The sequence below is a fragment of the Artemia sp. Qi Xiang Cuo genome, chromosome 3 (genome assembly GCF_049724085.1).
Source record: "Artemia sp. Qi Xiang Cuo chromosome 3, ASM4972408v1, whole genome shotgun sequence".
Classification (NCBI taxonomy): Eukaryota; Metazoa; Arthropoda; class Branchiopoda; order Anostraca; family Artemiidae; genus Artemia; species Artemia sp. Qi Xiang Cuo.
In genome coordinates, this window is record NC_142796.1 from 2,245,499 (window position 1) to 2,270,626 (window position 25,128).

The window sequence follows — 25,128 nt, forward strand, 5'->3', positions numbered from 1 at the left end:
TACAGACCATCCGTTCACAAGATTACCATAATATAAAATAGGGACCAATATTAAACTCCTTCTCTACCTTTACCATCACGTATACCTCTTCCCCTCACTTAACTGCGCTGATGCACATTGCTATCACTGCGTGGTGACTTAAGCTCTGGGATTATATCACTAGGGCAAAATGTGGCTCGCGAACCATTAGGACGATCAAAATAAAGCAAAGGTGGAACAGTTTTAGACACCCAAGCTGAAATACCTATATCCTTTAGCTTAGCCTTCTTCTCAAAAGACTTTTTCGTGCCTCCCGGACAGAAAGAGGGGAATCATCACTAATATAAATCTCTTTCAGATTCCTCACAGATTTCCCTTTCAAATTCTTGCTAACTTTTAGTAAATCAATTTTCTGTTCCCTCGAAAAAACATTAACTTTGAAAAATTTCCGGTCTTTCATGTTTTGTAGCACTGTAAACTTGGGAACCTCACTTACTTCAATCCCAGACAGATATACTTGCTTAAACGCTTCACTAGCGTCCTCCTTACGGTCACAAGGCAAATTCCAAACAATAATGTTACTGTCAGATACCTGGTATTCACACATCATTAACCGACTTGCCAGATCAATATTGTTTTTCCTCAGTGCCATCGCTTCACTCGTAATAACGCTTATCTGATTTTTTAGGCTATCAGTTTCGCTTTCAGCTAATACTACACAGGCTTGAACTTCCGTAGCCGATGCGTGACACTCAAGCTGCGCTTTTTCCCCTAATATAACCCTTTGTTCTAGAGATCTCATATGTTCATTAATAGAGTCTAACTTCGATCCGTTTTCTTTCACGATTGCCAGCATCGTAACAAAATCTTCGGACAATTTTAACAATGGTGACTGGGACTCCTCGCTAGAAGTTGCCGAAATATCTAAAACTGCTCCAGTTCCATCAGCTCCAGCATGCTGGACTTTACGCCGATGTCTCATCTTAGAAATAATTAAACAAGAAACGTCTTACCTCACTGGGCAACAAATATTTATCCACTGAGCTGCCAACGTGCATTAAGCGTTAGCCGTTACAAGGGCACGGCAAACGCCAACCCCGAATTCAGCTCCAAGAACGACTCCTAACGCCCATCTCAAACTCAGCTCCAAAAACAACTTGAAATTTAGGCCAAAAAGTCAGCAACAATTCCTCTTTGGGTTAATGCACCAAATTTTAACGAATAATTATAATTTGAACACTCGATCAAAAATCAGAATCACAGTTCAGAATGGTTTATATTCGGAATAAACTTGTAACCGCCACTGGATAGACAAATAAGCGGCTCTCGCGTAATAGGTCTTACTCAATCATAAGACAAAACATTACAAATGTTAATTTGTTCCAAACTAACCAACTTGGCAATTCAAAAACTAGTCAGTAATAGATCGTAAATCATAATCCATTATTACAATTTGAGTTAAAATGTTCACTCATTCACTTCTGTCGAACAAACACACCTTATTCCATTTAAGATTATTAACTCAGATAATAATTTTTTTTAAATACACAAGTATCCAAACAATTCAAATTATAAGCAATCTTCAAAATTCAGGTGCACAACTAATCAGTGACGTCACCGATCCAGTCAAAAAAATTCAATCTCTAAAATTTGAGTGCATTCAGGTAATTGCGTAAGATTTAATCCATTACGAAATTGTGTCACTCTTTAATCCTTTTTAAAATATATATGACCTTCACTGGCGGATGCTGAATGAGAACTGAATCAAATTCAATCAAATTCAATCAAAATAAGATACATACTATATAAACAGGATCTGAACACAACTTAAATCCTAATTCCACACATACCCACCACTCAGCTTACTTTTTCCATAAACAGAAGCAATGGTAATAAAGTGAATTGCACTAATCCCTTTAATTAACTTATATGGTATGCCATATAAGACTAGGACCTCCATTTGATCTTTAATAAGGTTGTTAAGATTATAATTTACTAATAAGAGTTAATGCTTTTTGAGGCTAGCACAGCTATCCTGGTCTGCTCTTGCAGCTAAATCATTTTATAAATATGGAAAAATAAAAACTGCGTACACTATCCTGGGGACTAAAGAGGTTTCACGACGGCAAAATACGCTATATTATTGCTCGAGTTTACATACATACCGTAAGAAAGTGTAAGTTCGTTTTTGATTGGTGGATTATTTTAGTTGTTCCATTGAAAAAGTTTCATATTCTTACTTTAAATGGCTTATACTTTTCTTCCTGTTCTTGCGCCAGGGTCAGACGTTTTTGCCTCACATTGCGTCTAAAATTTAGATGTTCTTTGAAAGTGCCATATACTACATAATTACACTGTGAAACTAATGGTATATTCATTTGAAGAAATTTTTTGCTGTTCTTACTTTGTGTTCTAATCTCTGCCGCACAAACAAATATAAACCGTAGTTTTACCATCTTATTCCTCTTCATACACTAGATCATAAACATAATCATAAACCTTGAAACTTTGGTCTTGAACCAAAATCATAAATCTGTAGTCTTCAAACGTAAAGTAGGACTGTAAAGAATCGGAATCATTTGAAGCCGAAAACGCATCTAGTTTAACGTTTGCTCGTAGATTTAGGAAAGAAGAGGCACAAATTAGCTTTAAAATCTGGCTAATGAATATTCTATGTAGACTAAATACTCTATGAATATTTCTCACCAAGTAAGCAATTTTAATATCAAATAAGCTATGTCTAACCACGTACTGTTGTTTCAGACATAGATTTATAAGGAATAAAATTCAACAAGAGGTGCCCTGGGCTGTCTTGCAAAGTAGGCTAGCATAGATGAGGGGTAATGTTCATATTAACGGATTATTCAAATAGCTAATTTAACTGAATCCGAGTTTAACATTCATTTATGTTAGACATGAATTTTACCCCCCATCCTGAATCCAAGTTTAACATTCATTGGTGTTGGAAATGAACTTTAGGCTACCCCCCCATGTAGGCTATACCAATTCAGGGTGTATATTTGCACATTAGGGGGGAGTTCATTTTTGATGCAAATGAATGTTAAATTTGGATTGAGGATACAATTCCAAATATAGAGGTAGGCTAAGTTTTTTCTTAAATAGGCCTATCTGAATAATCTGGTAAATTTCTTGGTGGTGCAATAATTTAGCTAATATGAAAGTGAAAACATAATTTGATGCCTTTTTTATGCTCTTTTCATAATTAAATAATTGCTTCTGGGGCTAATTACATCTTGAGCCCTTAAAGGGGCCCCAAATGTTTTTTATTTTTGTAACCACACAAAGAAGGGTCAATATATACCAAATCATATTATTGAGTTAGGACTAAAGTGAATACACCATTCGATGCCTTTTTTATGCTGATTATTAATATAATAAGCATTTCTATCATAAATGAATTTCACCCCCCCCCCCTATATCGGCTATACCTAACCTAACCCTGATTTGACCTATATCGGGGGGGGGGGCTTAAGCTCATTTCTAATAGAAATGCTTATTATATTCATAATCAGCATAAAAAAAGGCATCAAATGGTGTATTCACTTTAGTCCTAACTCAATAATATGATTTGGTATATATTGACCCAAAGAAGTTATAACCTAACCTGCAAAATACTTGATTTTCAATTCAAAACTTTGCTGTTGACAATTCAGGGTATATATTTTCACATTATGGGTTAGAGGGTGGGGGCATGGGCATAGGGAGGGGGGGCAGCTGCCCCCCCCCCCTAGACCTTCAAATTTACATTAGATATGGCTGAAAAAGCAGATGGTTTGGAAAAAACAGTTGATAAAACTCCATCACACTATTGACTGCCCCCCCTAGACAATATGCTGCCTACACCCATGGGTGGGGGTAAGTTCATGGTAAATTTGCAGAGGACCATATAATTTAGCTAGGATGAAAGTGAAAACATCATTTGATGCTTTTTTATGCTCTTTCATAATTCATATAAAATACCTTTGGGGCCCCTATAAGGGCTCAAGATGCAATTAGCCCCAGGAGCAATTATCAAATTATGAAAGAGTGTAGAAAAAGGCATCAAATGCTTGTTTTCTCTTTTATCCTAGCTAAATTATTGCACCACCTAGAAATTTACCAATAAACAATTAATATAAACATTACCCACTTCTATCACAGAAAAGTAATGTACAAAGCCTTGTACTAGGCATGCATCCATGAACTTTAGTGAGCTTTAGTCACAGGCTTCTAAAAATTGAATTACTGAGAAGTTTTCTCTAATCTGTGTCTTCTCAAAGTTAGTCAGTTGACTATGAAGTATACTATTTCTGGCTTGTAAGTATGAAAAATGTTGTGATTCAGTCTGATTTCTTACTCTGGCCTCAACATAAGTTTTAACATAAAAAATGCAGTTATCTACTCATAGCAACCAAATGTCTTGGCTTTTCTGTTTGGGTTGAATACTGCTTATATATGTGTTTCATTGCTTCAACCATCTTAAACCAGCACTCTTCAGATCAGAGCTTTAGAACTTGGTGCTTGACTGCCTGAAACAGAGAGTGAATGCCTCAAAGTACTTGGCTCTTGGACAGGAATTGCTTAGATGCAATATCTGCTGGACAGATGGTACTGCTGCTGGCAAAGAAAATAACTGAATTCATTTGTTACAATCCTTACTTGATCACCAAGGCTCCAGGATGCATATTATATGAATTTGATATAGACTTTATATAATGTTTTGTACAGGATAAAATCTGTATTATAAGGATAAATAAGGGTATATTCATAAACAAAACATTTATTCTTTAAGTGGTCAAGGGGGAAAAATGGGGTCTGGGGGACAAAACATAGTTTGAGGGGGGGGGGAACTCTCCCTCCCTTTAATCTTGTGAGACACCACAACTTCTTTTTTGTGCCAGTTTTCTTTTATTCTTGATCTGGTGAAAACAGTACACCAAGACATTTTTTGATATCATTAGATGAAAATTTTATTTGAAAAGACTTAAAAATGTAGATAACAAAGGAAGACGTGATGATTTGATTAATAGAAACAGACTGCATATTAAAAAGGAAGATTTTCAATTGTTTAGTGTTTTTTTGGTATTATATATAAATCCTAAGGTTATGCCTTGGACCATCTGGGGGGTTAGGTGGATTGTCAGAAATTAACTACAATATCTAAAAAGAGGTTAAAATAAGAGATTTAATAGTATAATTTTTATTTCATTAGTATATTTTCTGTAGATATGGTCAACTCCAGCAAATTTACTGTTTAAAGAATTTGATCATTAAAGTTGTAGCTGAGGGGCTTGTTGCTGTCATAGAAGTAGTTAAACTAGGTGAATAAAGCTTTCAGCAAAGAAACCATGGTCTACAATACATTCCTGGAGGGTGTTACCAAGCTACTATTTTCCAACCTCTACTCCTAACCTTCTAAGCAACTATTTTCAAAGATTAGCCTTGTTAAAGGCCCATCATCTAAAATTTTTCATGAAAAGTTCTAGTTGAGGCGCTTCTTGCTATCTTGGAAAGTGGGTGCAATTTATTTGAATTGGTAAAATATCTATTTGAGAGGCTTCTTGCTTTCTTGGGAAGTAGCTGAGTTAAGTTGATGAAACTTTCAGGAATGAATCCAGAGCCTACAATATACATTGGAAACATTTCATCAACCTGATTTCTCTGCCCTTTCCTTATTTATAAGACATACAAGATTGTATAGATAATAGATTTGTTTAATCAGTCATCTCTGACCTGTTTGAATTTTGATGAAAAATGTTTGATCTTGATCTTGGGTTTTCAGTCTCTTTTTTGTTGGCTCTAGTTTTGAAAATGCAAATTGTACTATTTCAGGAGGATTTTAAGCCATATCAAGATTTTTTTTTATAAATTTGAGAAATAGATTGTCCAATCATTAAAACCATATTAATCAAGATTGAGGAAATGTATGAGACTCAATATGATTTCCTTATACCTCATTTGAGCAGTACATCTATTTCTCAGGGCTTAACCTTTATAACACAAAGATTGTAAAAGGTTATAAAAAATCAATACCCTTTAGAGGGGGAGGGTGGAAGTAGGTGCTCCAAAATGCCTTCTTTTGGGATCATTAAGGCTCTGGATTTAATCCTGAGGATTTCGTTTATCATGCTCAACTAATTTTCATGATAAAAATGCCCTTATCTAAAATTATACATCTACAGATCCTTATCTAGGGCCTAAGATATACCCTTGGAAGGTATCATCAAGCTACTAGTGCCCTTTGGAGGGTTGAGGTTAAAGTTAGACCTTCCCAGAGCATGATTCATGCTCTTGACAAGTTCATGAAAGTTTAACTGACCTATGTCAGCTACTTTCTAAGATAGCAGAAGCAAAAAGTCCTCAGCTACAACTTTTCCCAACTAATGCCCAAAGGAAGTATTTTGAGTTTCATAACTTTGCTAAATCCTAATTTATAAGGTTTCAAAATGTTGGGAAAATATGTCTTATACTTGAAAAAAAAAAATGACAGATGCTCTATATTTTTTGAAAAAAAACTCTTTTGTACGTATTTTAGTAAAAAATGTCCCCCCCCTTCCCATCTACCTTTTTGTATCTTCATTAAAAAATAAATAAAAACCCTACTTCATCCTACAACCTTATGAATTTGGTTCCACTGTAAGTAGTATGCTTTAGGCATAGAAAATGCATTTGACAATCATACTTTTGAATCCATAGAAATATCCATGGAAGAAGGGAAAATAGATATTTCTAGACAGAAATGGAATTCCCACATGCTGAGGAATCAGCAAGTAGTCATGGAATGAAAGGGAGTAAAAAAGTCAAAGACTGTTCCAAATTGTTGCCCTTAATGGGGATTAAGTTTATGGAGAATAGTCTCTTTAGTCTATAAGAATGGCATTCAAGGCATCCTCAGGCTTATACTGAGGATCTAGTGCCTCTGCTAAGAAGTAAGTGCTAGGTGATCATATCTGCATATGAAAGAACCACAACATTCATGGAGCTTTGTGTAGGATTTCAACCTAATGAAAATTTTCAAACAGTTTGTGGTAACAAACTGTAAGTAAGGAGCAACCCGGCTCAATAATAACCAAAACTCTAAAAAACGGAATTTTGATACCAATAGATATATTAAAAAAATTAAAATTTTCATGCTGATTCCAAATATAAAGGTTTCATTAAGTTTAGTATTACTCAATAAAGGTTACAAGCCTGAGAAATTTTGTCTTATTTTTAAAAAAAGGGGGAAACATCCTCTACAAAGTCAGAATCTTAATGAAAATCACAACATCAAGTTCAGCATATCAGATAACCCTACCACAGAGGTTTCAAGCTCCTATCTGCAAAAATGTAGAATTTTGTATTTTTTTGCTAGAAGAAAGATCACAGATGTGTATTTATTTGTATTTTTTCATTTTCTTTTTCCCCAGGGGTGATTGTAATGACCCAGTAGTCCTTGAAATTCAGGAGAAGGCTCATTCAAATGGAAATTAAAAATTCTAGTGCCCTTTTTAAGTGACCAAAAAATATTGGAGGGTAACTAGGCCCAAAATACCAGGTTCTAGCTGGATTTGATTATTAAAGTTCTAGCTGAGGGGTTTGTTGCTTTTCATAGAATTATTTAAATTTGGTGAATAAAACTTTCAGCAAAGAAACCAGGGCCTAAAATATATCCCAGGAAGGGTTTGTCAAGCTACCATTTTTACTCTTATCCAACCCCTATTCATAACCTTCTAAACAACTATTTTCAAAGAATAGTCTTCTTAAAAGCTTTTCATCTTCAAATTTTCATAAAAAGCTCTAGTTGAGGGGCTTCTTGCTTTCTTGGAAAGTAGCTGAGTGCCTCTTCAGTATGGTCTACTGCCTCTGCTAAGAAGTAAGTGCCAGATCATCACTTCTGCATATGAAAGAACCACAACATATATGGAGCTATGTGTAGGATTTCAACCTAATAAAATTTTTCTAGAGTAACAAGCAATAAGAAGTCCTATCAGAGTCAGAGACCTCATATACAAATGGGACTATCAAAAGCCATGTGAACACCTGCAACTCATTGCTGCTGACTGGTTATTTCAGTTTAATGCAACCAAATGCTGTGTTTTGTACCTTGGTTCTCTGAACCCAAAAGCTTCCTACTCAATTTAAAATCCCATCACTAACACAAGAGAGTTTCTAGGGATAGAGAGGAAGAAAGGGACCTTAGTGTAATCAAATGCAAATTCCAGTCTTAACCTATGAAAACAGACCATCAGTAGCTGAGAGGCAACAATATGTATAAAACTCTTTAAAGATCTTGTCAGACTTCATGTTAATTTTGGAATGTGTCTTTCTGGCCCTTCTTATGGGCAAGATGTAAGGCTCATTGAAAATGTTCAGAGGCAAGCAACAAAGTGCATGAGGGGTCTAAGCTTGGCTTCATATGAGAACTGCCTCAAGCATCTTAAGCTACCTACAAATGCCTGCATAATGATATGATGCTTATTTGCAAACTTCAAGAAGGCAAACTCTACCATCTTCAACAGCAGTCATAGCACCAGCCATCATCATATGATAGGACACTCTAAGAAGCTGCCTAAGTCAAGTTCCCAGTTGAGAACCCATCAAATCTACTTCTCAAGAAGGGTGAAAAGCAACTGGAATCAATTGAATGGCTCAACTGTCAGCATTCCCTCCATCCAGTCTTTCAGATATAATCTTGAGAAGGAGTTAGGAGCAGAGGCAGTGGAGGCCTAACTAGGAGTCATGAACTCAAGAGTACGACAGCTCCAGATGACCCTAAAGCTCTCAAATGGCTTAAGGTGATATTCTTAGACAATTACTCTGGAGGATATTTAGGCCTTGCTGGCCCTTCTTATGGGCATGATGCAAAGCCCATCGAAAATGTTTAGAGGCAAGCAACAAAGGGCATGAGGGGTCTAAGCTTGGCTTCATATGAGAACTGCCTCAAGCATCTTAAGCTACCTACAGATGCATGCATAAGGATATGATGCTTATTTGCAAACTTCAAGAAGGCAAGCCCTACCATCTTCAACAGCAGTCATAGCACCAGCCATCATCATATAATAAGACACTCTAAGAAGCTGCCTAAGTTAAGCTCCCAGTTGAGAACCCATCAAATCTACTTCTCAAGAAGGGTAAAAAGCAACTGGAATCAATTGAATGGCTCAACTGTCAGCACTCCCTCCATCCAGTCTTTCAGATATAATCTTGACAAGGAGTTAGGAGCAGTGGCAGTGGAGGCCTAACTAGGAGTCATGAACTCAAGAGTACTACAGCTCCAGATGACCCTAGAGCTCTCCAAATGGCTTAAGGTGATATTCTTAGACAATTACTCTGGAGGATATTTGGCAAATATTCCTCAAACTTTCAAAGCACCCATGTTTCAGAGTCATACTTTACCATTTTTTTGTTGTAGGTTCCATTGTTTAATCTTATTTTGCAGACTTATCTTCCTATTCTTACAAAAAGTTTCAACTGCAAAAAAACTATGTTTTTGTAACAGAGCTTAAAGTCTTTACAAATAAACCTTCTGTTTCTCTTTGATTCAGCAGTGGCTAGGCTTATTGACTTTAATCTTTTGAGCATCTTTTTTTGAATCATGGAAACTTCAAATTTAAATGGTAGGGGAAGGAAGGAGCCCTTTATTGTCTCAAATAAAGCTGAAAACTTGAATAAAGGTAGTCATCTGCCTAGAAGATACCAAAACACAAAAATAATTGGAACAAAATCTTGGAGGGGGGAGGGACAAGGCTATAAAACAATACATAGGCTAAAGTAAAATAAAAGCCAAACACTAGAAATCTAATGTCCCATTAATAAACATGGAAGGGTCAGAATCCTAACCAAACAAAATGTAACATCATCAAAATAAGCATACAAGGGCTGAATGTCAAAGCAAAGAATATCACATTTGCAAGGTCTAAAGGCTTGAGTTGCTGACTATAACAAGCAGATGGAATAGAGAGAGGTGGCATAAGACTATATTTGAAAAGGCTGAAGCAATTGCAATGAGCATATCTACCAGAAGGGGAGGTTGTATCCAAATAAAACTTGATTTAATGAAACCTGGTCAACAGCTATAGTTAGGGTTTTTCTGTCCATGCTTAATGAGCTCTGTATATTATATTGCTGTCATCTGCATCCATTAAACCTCAGTTAAATTTGGTGGGGATTAGCAGCCAGAGTTGTGGTGTCATCTTTGGGTGTAAGAATTGAATCTTATAACTTTTAAACTTATAATAGAATCTTTGGTGGGTCTTTAGCAAACATGGCCAAACCAGGAGTAGTGGTAGCGTTGAATGATAGTTGTGATGTCGTACTTCTACTCACATCATTGGTGGATGATTGTGTTTGGGATTTGGTTGCTGAGACATAGCCCACATATGCTCCTCAGGCATCTGTGGTCAAAAATGTTGAGGGCTTGTGCCTTGGCGACTTTTCAGGACCACATCTTGCAGCCGTACAGTAAGACAGATTGGACTAGGGCATCACAAATACAGATTTTTGTTCTCTGGTGGATTTCCTTCCTTTTCTATAGCAACTTCCACAGCTGTCAAAGACAGTGGAAGCTGATGCAGTGCAATGTTTAATTTCTTTGCTACATCTGCTGTTGATGTTGATATACAATCCAAGATAATTGAATTTATTGACAACTTAAGTCTGCCTTTGGTTAATGGTTATAGTACTAAAAGGATTAAAAAATAATAAGGCTCCAGGTGCTGATAGGGTGGTAAATGAGTTTCTTAAATATGGTGACTCTGAGGTTAGAAATAAGTTACTGAAGATTATGAAAGTGATTTTTGAAAAAGGGGAAGTGCCTAACGAGTTTAGGAAAATCTTAATTAAGCCACAAGAAAGGTGATGAAAGTGAGTGTGGTAATTATCAAGGCATTATTCTGGTATCTGTAGGTAGTAAGTTACTTAGTAATATGATACTTTTTAGACTGAGAGATGCCATAGACAAAGTTTTAAGAGAAGAACACTACAGTTTTAGAAAAGGTAGAGGATGTGTTGACCAAGTTTTCACTCTCAGGCTAATAATTGAGAAGTGCCTAAGTTTTCAAACACCTTTGGTCCTAAGTTTTATAGATTAAGAGCAAGCGTTTGATTCTGTTAATAGAAGGGCTTTAGTAAAGGTTTTATCCTTGTATGGTATACCAGACAAATACATTAAAGTCATTAGTGCTATGTACAAGAATAACAATGCTGCATTTAAGTTAGGAAATGAGGTGAGTATCTCGTTTCGTATTAATCAGGAGTTAAGCAGGTTTGTGCTCTATTCCAGTTTATATGGATCATTTATAAGGACTTGTCCAAAGAACAACATGTAAGGCATTGGGAGGACACAGAATAGAATCGAGAGGAAAAAGTCTCCTGGACTTAGATTATGCTGATGATTTAAGCATCCTAGATGAAAGTGTGGGCAAAATGAATGAGGTTTTAGAGGTTTAAAGAGTACAGGGTGCTAGAATAGGTTTGAAAATTAATGTCAAGAAGACTAAGTCATTAAGGCTAGGAATAAGTAAAGATGAAAAGGTGATGTTGGGTAATAAAAAAAAGATTGATCAGGTGGGTAGCTTCAATTACCTTGGTAGTATTGTTAGTAAAGATGGTGGGAGCAGTGAAGATGTTAAAAGTAGAATAGCCAAGGCTCAGGGTGTTTTTTCACAGTTAAAAAAAGTTTGGAAGAATAGGAAGATAAATCTGCAAACCAAGATTAGATTATTAGAAGCTACAGTGACAACAGTGGTCAAATATGGCTCTGAAGCATGAACACTCCAAAAAGCAAATGAATATTTGCTAAATGTTTTCCAGAGAAATTGCTTAAGGATTGTTCTGGGTACTCGGCTGACTGACCGTGTTTCAAACAGTAGGCTATACAAAAATCTGTTTCAATACCGCTCTCTAGGGCTATAATGAAAAAAAGGTTGAAGTGACTAGGGCAAGTTGTGCAGATGAAGGACGACAGGTTGCCAAAGATTGTTCTTTTCCGCCAACTGTCTAGGACTAAACGGAAAGCAGATTGTCCTTGTCTGGGGTGGGAGGACGTCATAAAGAAAGATTTAAAGGAAATGGAAACTTCGTGGGCGGGTGTAAAAAGGGAGGCTTTGAATAGATTGGGATGGAAGAGGAGCGTGCATAGCTGTGTTTTCCTCAGGCGGCTTGGTGTTGTGGTGAGTTGTTAGCAGTAGTAGTAGTTTTAGAAGTATATTCTGGGCTTCACCAATGGATCTGCCAAGAAGGGCAACATCATTGGTATAATCCGGGTCAGTGGTACTGAAATCAGGGCTAACCTTGACTCCTTCAAAATTTAGCATTGCTTTTTTCATTACCCAATCAACAACAAAATTGAACACCATAGTTCAGGAGAGAGTACACACCCTTGCCTCAAACCAAAGTGATGGTAGTCAAAACAAAATAGTGGGGAAAGTTCTCCATTGACCTGGATGCAGGCTCATGTGTATTTATAGTAAGCATGAATGAGTTGTGTGTTCTTAGATGGGACACAATGCTCTTCCAACACCATCTAAATTCCTCCCTGTATGACTTTGAAGGCCATAATGAAGTCAATTAAGACAGTAATGGTAATTTGTTTGGTGCTTGGCTCTATGTTCAAAAATCTGTCTCAGGGTGAATAGTTGGTCAACACAGCCTGTGCTAGCTCTGAAACTAGATTGGTTGGGGCGGGTTCTTTTGTTGCAGACTTTGGTTAAGTAGGATCATTGCAAAGATATTTCCTGTAATGGTCAATAGTGAGATCCCTCTGTAATTTTTGCACTCAATGTGGTCGCCTTTCTTGAAGACTGGCATTATAACTGAGTCTTGACAATCTTGGGAAAACTGTTCCTAAGACCAGATTGAGCAAAAGAGCGTCTGGAGTTTCTGAGCGAAAATAGAAGCAGCTTTATAGACTTTGGCCAGGATAGAATCAGTGCCTGGCGCCTTGTGACTCCTCAGCTTCTTGATGGCCTCTTTTGATCTCTTGTATTAAGGGAGGGGGGTCAACGTTGACGTTGCTGTGTGGGGTTGATTGACTGGGTACAGAGCTGGGGTTAGGGTTGCTTGGCTAGAGTTTGGTGGGGCTATTATCAGGAGGCATTTTGTTGCTATTTAGAAGTTTAAGTGGAAAGGATGTCATGACTGGGGTTCAGCAGCTTCTGGAAGTGGTACTGCCATCTTGCAATTATGTCATCTTTTCTTGACAGAAGCTTTCGATCTTTGCCTCTTGCTCCAGTAGAGATCTTTTTACTTTTCCCAGTTGCTTCTTTAGTAGTTGGTAAAGTCTATGCTGCAAACTAGTGCCTAATTGGAGGAACCGACGTGGAGGACAAGTCAAAACTTGGCTCAACACCATCAAATCTGACCTCGAGCTGATTGGTGGGTTCCAGAGACATGGTCCCAGATGGGACCCTTTCATGGCTCAAAGTTTAAGTTTAATCTGTCTTGGCTTTTCTCTGTCTACAATTACCCAGCGTCTTGATGCAACCTATGCAACCTATTGCAAAATACTTGATAACTTGCTCTCTTGCTTGATATGACACTTGCTCTAGGGAGCAAATGAGCTCCCTAGAGTAATAGGATTGGATTGTACTTGTACTTGGATCAGGACACAAGCTACATAACTCTTCCTGGCAACAGGATCAGACAGACTGTTGAATTCCAAAAGTACACAGACTGTTGAACATTTGGGTCTTTAAATACTTGGACTATCTGTCTTGGCTTTTCTCTGTCTACAATTACCCAGCGTCTTGATGCAACCTATTGTAAAATACTTGATAAGTTCAATTCAAAATTGAATTGAAGTTATCAAGTATTTTGCAAACACAATGTTCAAGCACAGACGAAAGAGAAAAGTCACGTGGTGGTCCCCCGATGGAAGGACTGCCAGCATGATAGATTATATACTGGTATCCAGCTGATGGAAATCTTCATTCACAGACACAGTGACGCTAGGAGGTGGGGCCTTTGATAGTGATCACAATCTCCTCATGTCATCGCTTCGCCTAAGATTAAAGGCTGTTGTCAAGCCGAAACAAAAAGTTCCAAGATTCCGGATAGAAGCCCTTAAAGACCTTAAGACGAGAAAAGAGTAGAGAATGCAGCTCAACAAACGACTGTCAAAGACCTTGCAAGAAACACCTGATCTGCTGAGTCCAGCCGACATCAATCTACTTGTTTCAAAAAGCAGCCTGGCCGTATGCGAGACAGCTGAGCTCGTCCTCGGCCGTAAATCTGCAGAAGACAAGCCATGGATTACCCAGGAGATTATTGATATGTGTACCGAGAAACGAACTCTCCAAAACAAGCAAGATCGAGAAAGCAAGGATAGATTCAAAAACATTAAACGTCAAATTGAGAAGAAAACCCGCCTAGCACTAAAAGACATGATTACTGAAAAATGTCGGCAGTGTGAGGAGGACTCCCGTAGGGGTAACTCACACCTCATGTTCAAACGTGCTAGAGAGCTGACAAACCGCAAAGAAGCGAAGTGTCTCGATCTCTTAGATAAAAATGGACGCAAAATCACTACTTGTGCCAGAATCCGAGATCGCTGGAAAGAACACTTCCAGGAAATGCTTAATCTCACAGTAAACCCAGATCCTGAAGTGCTTCGAAAGTTCCCAGCACACAGAGATGAGGAACCACCCCCACCACCCTTAAGGTCAGAAGTAGAAGCTGCACTCAAATCCCTCAAGTCAAATAAGGCACCCGGAATAGACGGTATACAGGCAGAACTGCTAAAAGTGGAATCTGATATCGTCGTTGATCTGTACCACAAAATAATAACAGCTGTAGGGGAAATAAAATACTTCCCCGAGTCTTGGTCGAAATCTGTCATAGGGCCCTTGCACAAGAAAGGATCTAAAAGTAACTGCGAAAACTACAGACCCATATCGCTTACTTGCCAATCAGCTAAAATCCTTACGAAAATTCTCCTTGATCGGATTAGAAACCAGACAAGACACGTAATCCCTGAATATCAAGCTGGCTTCCGTCAAAACCGATCCACCATAGACCAAATTTTTGTGATCAGACAGATTATGGAAAGATAACTGGAATTTGGGAAAGAGCTATACCAGCTGTTTATCGATTTCAAACAAGATTTCGATCTAATTTGGTGAGATGGTCTATGGCACATCGTGGCACACTACTGTATTCCCACTGACATTATTGACGTTGTCAAGAGCATGTACGAGAAGTCGAGAAGCATGGTGCAGACCAGCGAAGGCTTTACTGAAGAAGTCTCAACCTCTTCAGGAGTGCTGCAAGGATGCCTACTCTCCCCCACTCTGTTCTGCCTATTCCTGAATGCTGTACTGGCACTGGTGCCCAATGACACGGGAGCACTCATGAGTGGACACCTCTTTGACTTGCTTGCATACGCCGATGACATTAATCGCCTAAACGATCAACTAGAGGAACTGCAATCAAGCGCTAACGATATTGATCATGCAGCTAGTTCCTTTGGGATGAAAATCAATGCTAACAATACAAAAGCCATGAAGGTAACGTGGCATACAGATACAGGCCTTCAACCCAGCAAAATTATGATCCTGGGGGAAGAGATTGAGTGGGTTGACCATTTCGTTTACCTAGGAAGTGAGCTGACATCCACAAACGACTTCTCAAAAGACATTAAACGACGCCTCGCCCTTGCCTCAGCATGCTTCAAGTCATTACGATCAATCTGGAAAAACAAACATCTGTCGCTGAAACTAAAAACACGCCTTTTTCGAGCTCTTGTGGTTCCAGTAGCAACGTACAGAGCAGAGACATGGACCTTGAAAGCAGAAGACAAACGCCGGTTGGCGACCTTTGAAACAAAATCCCTCAGGAAGCTTGCTGGCATCACCTACCTTGACCGAATATCAAACGAACGGCTATTGTCTTCGCTCAACTATTCCCAGACCATCCAGCTTCAACAGCTTTGATGGTTAGGCCACGTTCAGCGGATGTCCCCAGCCCAACTTCCAAAAATTGCGATTGAAGGAAGGATTGATGGATCCCGCCCAAAAGGACGACCTTCCAAGCGCTGGAGGGAAAACTTTCCCAGCCATCCCCAGTCGGTACTCCTTCGGACTGCAGCGAACAGGGACTCGTATAAGAAGCTTTTTCAGAGTTCATTTAGAGGAGAAGCCCCAAGTCGGCCAATCCGGCCGGATGGGAGTTAAGTAAGTAAGTAAGTAAGTTGCATAGGTTGCATACAGTCTGTGTACCTTTGGAATTCAACAGTCTGTCTGATCCTGTTGCCAGGAAGAGTTATGAAGCTTGTGTCCTGATCCAAGTACAAGTACAATCCAATCCTATTATTCTAGGGAGCTCATTTGCTCCCTAGAGCAAGTGTCATATGAGCTTTCAGGTTTCGTTATATAGGCTATATCAGAGGCAACACTATAGCGTTTCCCATAGTAAAGGCTGTACGGCTCCAATGTTTTATTATTTTTTTTCCCCAGAGGCACTTCATAGATAAGATAAGATTTATCGCAAAATGCCTGTGAGCCATAGCAACACATAATACAGTCTACAAACAAAGCTCAGGAACAAAATACAACTTTAGATAATAAAAATCAAACAAGGAAAAAAAAGGAAAAAGAACAACAAAAAGACAAAAAAAGAAACACCAAGGTTCAAAATTTTAACCAACAAACCCTAATCATAATAAAATTCAAATCTTAAAAACAGTAACAGGCTATCCCCTCAAACATGATTCCCTATGTTTAATCCCTAAACGAAGAAACGTACACAACTGTTTAATAGCACATGTGTTCCTCTCAGCCTTTCGCTCAATTAACCAACATTCAGTCCCAAACCCTCGTACAAAACGTCCATTTTGTAATTTAGACAGAGCTCTTCACACTCGGATACAAAATGAAATAAGTTTTCATTCACACATCCACACATTGGGCATATGGAAGGGGTCGTCGTATAAACTTCAAAGGGGGCTCATTCCATTGGAAATCGAGAGTTCTAGTACCCTTTTTAAGGGTCAAAAGTGATTGGAAAGTAGCTAACACCCCTTCCACGCCCACCATTTCCCTAAACACATCCAATAAAAATTTTGAGATAGCCATTTTGTTCTACATAGTTGATTTCGAGATAGAAATTACGTTTTTGAGGAGGACACTTCCCCCACTGCCCTAAGGGCACAGGTTGTAAATTATGCCCTAGGGGCATATAAGGTTTTTATAGATAGCTTTGTTGTAGAAATTTTAAAAAGGACTCATTCGATTGGAAATTCAAAGAGCTAGTGCCCTTTTTAATAGTCAAAAGTGATTAGAGGGCAACTAACCCCCCTCTCACACCCACCTTTTCCCCAAACAGATCCAATCAAAATTTTGAGATAGCCATTTTGTTCAACATAGTTGAAAATTCTGGAAGTTAGGGCCTTGGGGATGAACCCCCCCCCCCCCACAGCCCTATGGGCCCGGGTTGTACGTTTTGCCCTGGGGGCATATAAGGTTTTTATAGAAAGGGTTGTCACAGAAACTTCAAAAGGGCTCATTGATTGGATATTGAAATGGCTAGTGCCATTTTTATTAGTCAAAAGTGATTGGAATGCAACTAACACCCCTTCCACGCCCACAATTTCCCCAAACACATCCAATCAAAATTATGATATAGCCATTTTATTCAACGTAGTTGAAAGTACTTGAAATTATATTTTTGAGCAGGACACTCCCCCCACAGTCTTCAGGGCAAGGGTTATAAGTTATGCCCCGGGAGCATATATGCTTCCTATGGAAGGAATGCTTGTATAAATTCAGAGAGGGCTCATTTGATTGGAAATATGAAAGTTCTAGTTTACTTTTTAAGCGTCAAAATACATCGGAGGGTAACCAGCTCCCCCCATTCCCTTTTTTCCCAAATGTATCCAACAAAAATTTTGAGATAGCTATTTTATTAAAAATAGTTTAAAGATCATATGATAAAACTCTGGTGTTGACACAACCCCCCAGGGTCCAGGGGCAGGCATTCTAAGTTATGCCCTGTGGGCATATATGGTTATTATGGAAGGGATGCTTGTATAAACTTCAAAGAGGGCTCATTTGATTGGAAATTGAAAGTTCTAGTTCACTTTTTAAGAGTCAAAAGAGATTGGAGGGCACCTAGCCCCCCCCCCCCCTTCCACGCCCTGTTTTTCCTCAAACCCATCCGATAAGAAATTCGAGATATCCATAAAAAAAAATAGGCAAAGACCATATAACGAAAACTCTGGGGTCGACTCAGCCCCCCAGGGCCCGAGGACAGGCGTTGTAAATTATGCCCTGGGGGAATATATGGTTCTTATGGAAGGGATAATCATAAAAACTTCAGAGAGGGCTCATTTGATTGGAAATTGGGAGTTCTAGTTCAGTTTTTGAGTGTCAAAAGAGATTGGAGGGCAACTAGCCCCCCCCTCCCACGCCCCTTTTTCCCCCAAATGTATCCAATAAAATTTTTGGGATAGCCATACATTTAAAAATTGTTCAAAAGTCAGATAGCGAAAACTCAGGTGCTGACGCAACCTCCCTGGACCCGGGGGCAGGTGTTGTAAGTTATGCCCTGGGGCATATATGGTTCATTATGAAAGGGATGATCGTATAAACTTCAGAGAGGGCTCATTTGATATGAAATTGAAAGTTCGAGCTCACTTTTAATAGTCAAAAGAGATCCGAGGCCAACTAGCCCCCCCCCCCCCATCCCCACGCCTTTTTTTTCCAAACCCATCTGGTGAAAATTTTGAGCTAGATATTTTGTTAAAAGTAGTTCAAAGGTAGGATAAAAAAAAAACTACTGTGTCAATACAGCCCCCTAGGGCACGGGGGAAGGATTCCAAGTTATGCCCTGAACGCATGCATGGTTATCATGAAATGAATGCTCGTTTAAAAATCATAGAGGGCTCATTTGATTGGAAATGGGCAGTTCTAGTTCACATTTTACGAGCCAAGGGATTTAAGGAAAACTAGCCCCCCCACACGCTCTTCTTCCCAAACCCATCCTCTATAAATTTTAGGATAGCCACTTTTTTTGAAAATTGTTCAAAAATTAGATAACAAAAACTCCGGTGTAAACACATCCCCCTAGGGCCCGGGGGTAGGCGTTGTAAGTGTTGTCATTGGGGCGTATAGGGTTCTTATGAAAGGAATGCTCGTATGAGCATCCCTTTCAGACAGCATCCGTAAAGAGAGGGCTCATTTGATTGGAAATTGAAAGTTCTAGTTAACTTTTTAAGAGTCAAAAGATATCCAAGGGCAACTAGCCCCCCCTCCACACACCCTTTTTTCCCAAAGCCCATCCGATAAAATTTTTAAAATAGCCATTTCATTAAAAATAGTTCAAACGTAAGACAAGAAAAACTCCTGTGTCGACGCAATCCCCCAGGGCCCGGAGGTAAGTCTTGTAAGTAATGCTCTGGGGGCTTATATAGTTCTTATGGAAGGAATGCCCGTATAAACTTCGGGAGGGCTCATTTGATGGGAAATCGAAAGTTCTTGTTCACTTTTAAGAGTCAAAAGAGATCGGATCGTAACTAGGCCCCCCCATCCACTCCCTAAATGCATCAGATACAAATTTTGAGATAGACAATTTGTTAAAAATAGTTCAAAGTTCAGATAACAAAAACTCCGATGTCGACACAGCCCCCCAGGGCCCGGGGGTAGGCATTGTAAGTTATGCCCTGGAGGCATATATGGTTGTTATGGAAGGGATGCTCGTATAAACTTCAGAGAGGGCTCATTCGATTGGAAGTTGAAAGTTGTAATTCGCTTTTTAAGAATCAAAAGTGATCGGAGGGCAGTTAGCCTCCCCCCACACTCCATTTATTTTTTTCCCAGGGGCACTTCATAATGAAGGGATCGTCATATAAACTTCAAAGGGGGCTCATTTGATTGCAAATCGAAAGTTCTAGTGCCTTTTTTAAGAGTCAAAAGTGATCGGGGGCAGCTAGCCCCCCAAGCCCTTTCCCCCAAATACATCTGATAAAAAGTTTGAAGTAGCCATTTTGTTAAAAGTAGTTCAAAGGTCATATAACAAAAACTTCTTTGCGGATGGCCATTTCATTAAAAATAGTTCAAACATCAGATAAGAAAAACTCCTGTGTCGCTGCAGCCCCCCAGGGCCCGGGGCAAGTGTTCTAAGTATTGCTCTGGGGGCATATATGGTTCTTACGCAAGGTATGCTCGTATAAGCTTCGGAGAGGGCTCATTTGATTGGAAATTGAAAGTTCTAGTTCACTTTTAAAGAGCACAAAAATATCGGAGGGCAACTATCCCCCCCCCTCGCCCCGCCCTATTTTTCTCAAACCCATCTGGTAAGAACTTTGAAAGAGCCATTGTTTTCAAAATGGTTCAAAGATCGAATAACGGAAACTCCGGGGTAGACACAATCCTTCAGGGCCCAGAGTAGGCGTTGTAAGTTATGCCTGGGGGGCATATACAGCTGTTGTGAAAGCGATGCTCGTATAAACTTCAGACGGCTCATTTGATTGGAAAATGAAGGTTCTAGTTCAGTTTTTAAGAGTCAAGAGAGATCAGAGGGCAACTATCCCCCCACGCCCTTTTTCCCCCAAAGGCATTCAATGAATATTTTTAGATATCCATTTTATTAAAAATAGTTCAAAGGTCAGATAAAAAAAAGACTCCGGTGTCAATACAACCACCCAGGGCCTGGGGGCAGGCGTTGCAAGTTATGCCCTGGCCTATATGGCTCTTATGGAAGAGATGCTCGTATAAACTTCAGAAAGGGTTGATTTGAATGAAAATTGAAAGTTCTAGTTCAATTTTTAAGAGTAAAAAGAGATCGGAGGGCCCCTAGCCCCCCCCTTCCACGCCATTTTTCCTCAAACCCATCCGATACAAATTTTCAGATAGCCATTTTTTTTAATAGTTCAAAGGTTAGATAACAGAAACTCCGGTTTAGACACAACCCCTCATGACCACGGGATAGGCACCGCAAGCTATGTCATGGGGCCGAATATGGTTTTTATAAAAGGGATGCCCGTATAAACTTCATAGAGGGCTCATTTGAATGGAAATTAAAAGTTTTAGTTCATTTTCTCAGAGTAAAAAAAGATCGGAGGACAACTAGCCCTTCCCGCCATCCACGCCTTTGGGTTTATCGGATGGATAGTTCGGGAGTCGACACAACCCCCTGGGTCCAGGGAAAGGCGTTGTAAGTTACACTCTGGGGGCATGGGCGTAGGCAGCATATTGTCTAGGAGGGGCAGTCGATAATGTGACGGAGTTTTATCAACTGCTTTTTCCAAACCATCTGCTTTTTCAGCCATATCTAATGTAAATTTGAAGGTCTAGGGGGGGCAGCTGCCCCCCTCCCTACGCCCATGTCTGGGGGTATATATGGTTCTTATAGAAGGGATTCTCGTATAAACTTCAGAGAGGGCTCTTTGGATTGAAAATGGAAAGTTCTAGTTCACTTTTAAAGAGTCAAAAGAGATCGAAAGTCAATTAGCCCCCGCCCCACGCCCTTTTTTCCCCAAAACCATCCGATAAACATTTTGAGAGAGCCGTTTTGTTAAAAATAATTCAAACGTCAGATAATACAAACCCCAAGTTAGGAACAAACCCATTTTTCACTTTGAAATTGCTAATTTGATACCTTTTTTGATACTTTGATGAACAATTGATTTTTTTTTTAAATTATGATTTTGAAATAAGGAATTTTTAAAAACTTGAAACTATCTGCAATCAAAAACGAAAAAAAAATAATTAAAAAAACTTTCCAAAGAATAAGTTTTTCGAAGAAAAGTAAAGGCTATTTTATACATAAGGTCAGCAGATAAAAATACCTGTTAAAATTCAAACTTAAAATGACCAGAAATTACTATTAAAGAATGAATAAAACCCAAAACGAACAGAAATTAAATAAAAAATCAAAGCAAAAAAGATACAACAAGTAATAATATAAATGAATGAATAGATCTTAAAGCGAGTTATGCTTAGATTGATTAGGAAAATCAAGCTTAAAAAAAATTGCAATTGAAGCATAAATGAAACTTAAAACGAATAGAAATTAGATAAACAATCAATGCAAACAAACATACAATATATATTAATGTAAATGAATAAATAAATCTTAAAACCAGTGGAACTTAAATTGAATATGCTAATCAAACTTAAAACGAACAAAAATCACCACAAACAAGAGTTTGTGGTATTGTCTCCTTCTCTCACTGTAAAAGTCTAAAACCTACTGCGTCATCGGCGCTTTACTGAAAACTATATGCGTCTAGAACAGTCTTGGAAAGTGTGAACAATTTCAAGTTGAATATTTGATGTATTCCTTAAAAAAAATTCAGAAAAATAAGTTTTTCAAAGAAAAGTAACGGCCATTTTAAACTTAAGCTCAGTAGATAAAAATACCTGTTAAAATTCAAACTCAAAACGACTAGAAATTACTATTAAAGAATAAATGAAACCCAAAACGAATAGAAACTAAATAGACAATCATAGGAAAAGCCATACAACAAGTAATAATATAAATGAATAAATAGATCTTAAAGCGAGTAATGCTTAAATTCAATATACAAATCAGGCTTAAAACAAAAAAAAATATTTTGGTATTGAAGTATAAATGAAACTTAAAAACGAACAGAAATTAAATAAACAATCAATGCAAATCAAAATACAATATATATTACTTTAAATGAATAAATAAATCTTAAAACGAGTGAAAATTAAATTGAATATGCAAATCAAGCTTGAAACGAACAAAAATCACTCCAAACAAGAGTTTGGATACTGCCTCCTTCTCTCAATGTAAAAGTCTAAAACCTATTGCGCCATTGGCGCTTTACAGAAAGCCAATTTTATTACAAATATTTTCTTTTGTGCTTAATATTGAGAATAAACATTAAAATTATAGTAAAATTTTGAACTGATGAGCTTTCAGCAATTAATATTATTATACATCAAATGTTCAGTTTAATTTATTAGTTCTTTCCAAAGTTGTTCAACACGAATATAGTTTCAATGTACACAAGATTTTGGATACTGCCCCGTTCCTTAACTGTAAATAAAAACCAAAAGCCTACTGCGTCATTGGCGCTTCGCTGAAAACGAATTATATTACACGTATTGTCTTTTTCAGTTCTTACAGCATTGAAAATAAGAATAAAATTAGAGCAAGATAAATTCTTGAACTGATGGATCTCTCAACAACTAATATCATTGTATATCAAATATTCAATTTGATGTTGTGTATACTTTCCAAGACTGTTCAAGACACATATATTTCTCAGTAAAGCGCCAGTGACGCTGTAAGTTTTAGACTTTTATAGTGAGAGAAGGAGAAAATACCTTAACTAGTATTTGTAGGTGTTTTTGTTTGTTTTAAGCTTGACTTGTATATTCAACTTAAGTTTAAGTCGTTTTTAATATTTATTTATTCATTTACATTAATATCTATTGTATGTTTGTATACATTGATTGTTTATTTAATTTCTGTTGGTTTGGGTTTTATTTATTCTTTAATAGTAATTTCTGGTCGTTTTGAGTTTGAACTTTAACAGATATTTGTATCTGCTTAGCTTAAGTTGAAAATGGCCTTTACTTTTCTTTGAAAAACTTCTTTTTCGGGAAGCTTTTTAAAATAAATTTATACACACACACACACACACACACACACATATATATATATATATATATATATATATATATATATATATATATATATATATATATATATATATATATATATATATATATATATATATATATATATATATATATATATATATTATCTATATATATATATCTATATATATATATATATATATATATCCATTCTTATTGCATATAAGCGCATCATCCATTCTTATTACATTCAGTTTACAGCAAAGTATAAACACATCCTGAACAAGTACTGACAAAACCTATCCTCTCCACACAAAAAAAGTGACCCTTTGTCCGCGTCTCCATATACGCAAACGTATGCAAACCTGACGAGTAAATTACAGGTTCCATAGGTGATTATACCTGTTCCGTATAAGGTATATTAAATTTATAGGATCGGAGCGGTTAAGTAGTACAACATTTACCCTCTAGAGGCGCTGAGGTACGCGGGGTCACTTTTGGAGAGTTTTGTCAGTACTTGTTCAGTATGCGTTTATACTTTGGTTTACAGCCACTGAAAGTTGCCCACGACGGTTTTAAATTTTAAAAACATGTTTAAAAACGACTTTGTTACACAGGGCGTGCAATAGCAGTCTTCAGTGTATCGTTTCATCTGTGCTTCATGCACATATATCTTGTATCTGGGGTTGTCTATCATGGCGAACGACGATTGTAAAATGGAACATACAAGTGTTTATCTGGTAGACATAGTCGCTAGTGTTGCTATACAGCTCTGACACATGGACCAAGGCTGCTGTAACACTTCATGGGGTACTGGCATCAAAGGGGTAGCAGGGACGGATCTAGATCTGTCGGTGTCCGGGGCAAGGATGGCATTTGGTGTCTTTTGATCATCAAACCCATTTTAGATATCAAAATATGGGTATTTTACTTCTCTCTATATATTCATTTACTGCATATTTATTTATTTATTTTACTGTTATAATTGTATATTCTTTTTTTATGTAAATAAAAAATCCTGTACACTTAAATTTGACTTTAGGTGCTTTTCTCAAAGCAAATGTTGTTATAATGTCACACGTCGACGTCATGAAAACTTCGAAGCCATATCATGTTCATTGTGGATTATGCTCAAGTTTGTCAATTGCTGATCGACCTTCCTGTTTCCAAGATAGTTTTTAATTAACTTTAATTTGTTAAAGCTTCTTTCATGATATATGCAATAATTCAATACACCTTCAAGGCGATTGTCACATTCAGACAAGTACCTTTCTATGCTGTGTTCGTATATAACGTGCAAAAGATAACGCGGTATGAATGAACGATTGATACGGTTAATAGCAACTTCAGCCGAATGTTTTGTTGTATATAAGTTATGGGAGTCAAGTTTTTTTATTTTTAACCTCTATTTTCTCCTCCCCCGAGTATCTACGAAAAAAGGTTTGCTAGTAAATAATTTTAATAACACTCCTAAAGTAATTATATTGAACATATTTCCTGCAATATCAAATCGTAGAGAGGACGATAATGAGCTTTTGGTTATCCCACTGAATAGTGCTTGAACTGTGGAATTTGAATTGTTCCTCACTCCCTCAATAAG

General features: G+C 37.8%; 1 protein-coding gene across 1 annotated transcript in view; it reads left to right on the plus strand.

The window, feature by feature from the left end:
- The first annotated feature begins 2,607 nt into the window (after positions 1 to 2,607).
- Positions 2,608 to 25,128, plus strand: part of Frl (formin-like protein) — a 189,744-nt gene continuing 167,223 nt past the window's right edge. The window contains exon 1 of the mRNA XM_089108397.1: positions 2,608 to 2,688. The gene's annotated coding sequence lies outside the window, so the exon portion shown is untranslated. The remainder of the gene's footprint in view (positions 2,689 to 25,128) is intronic.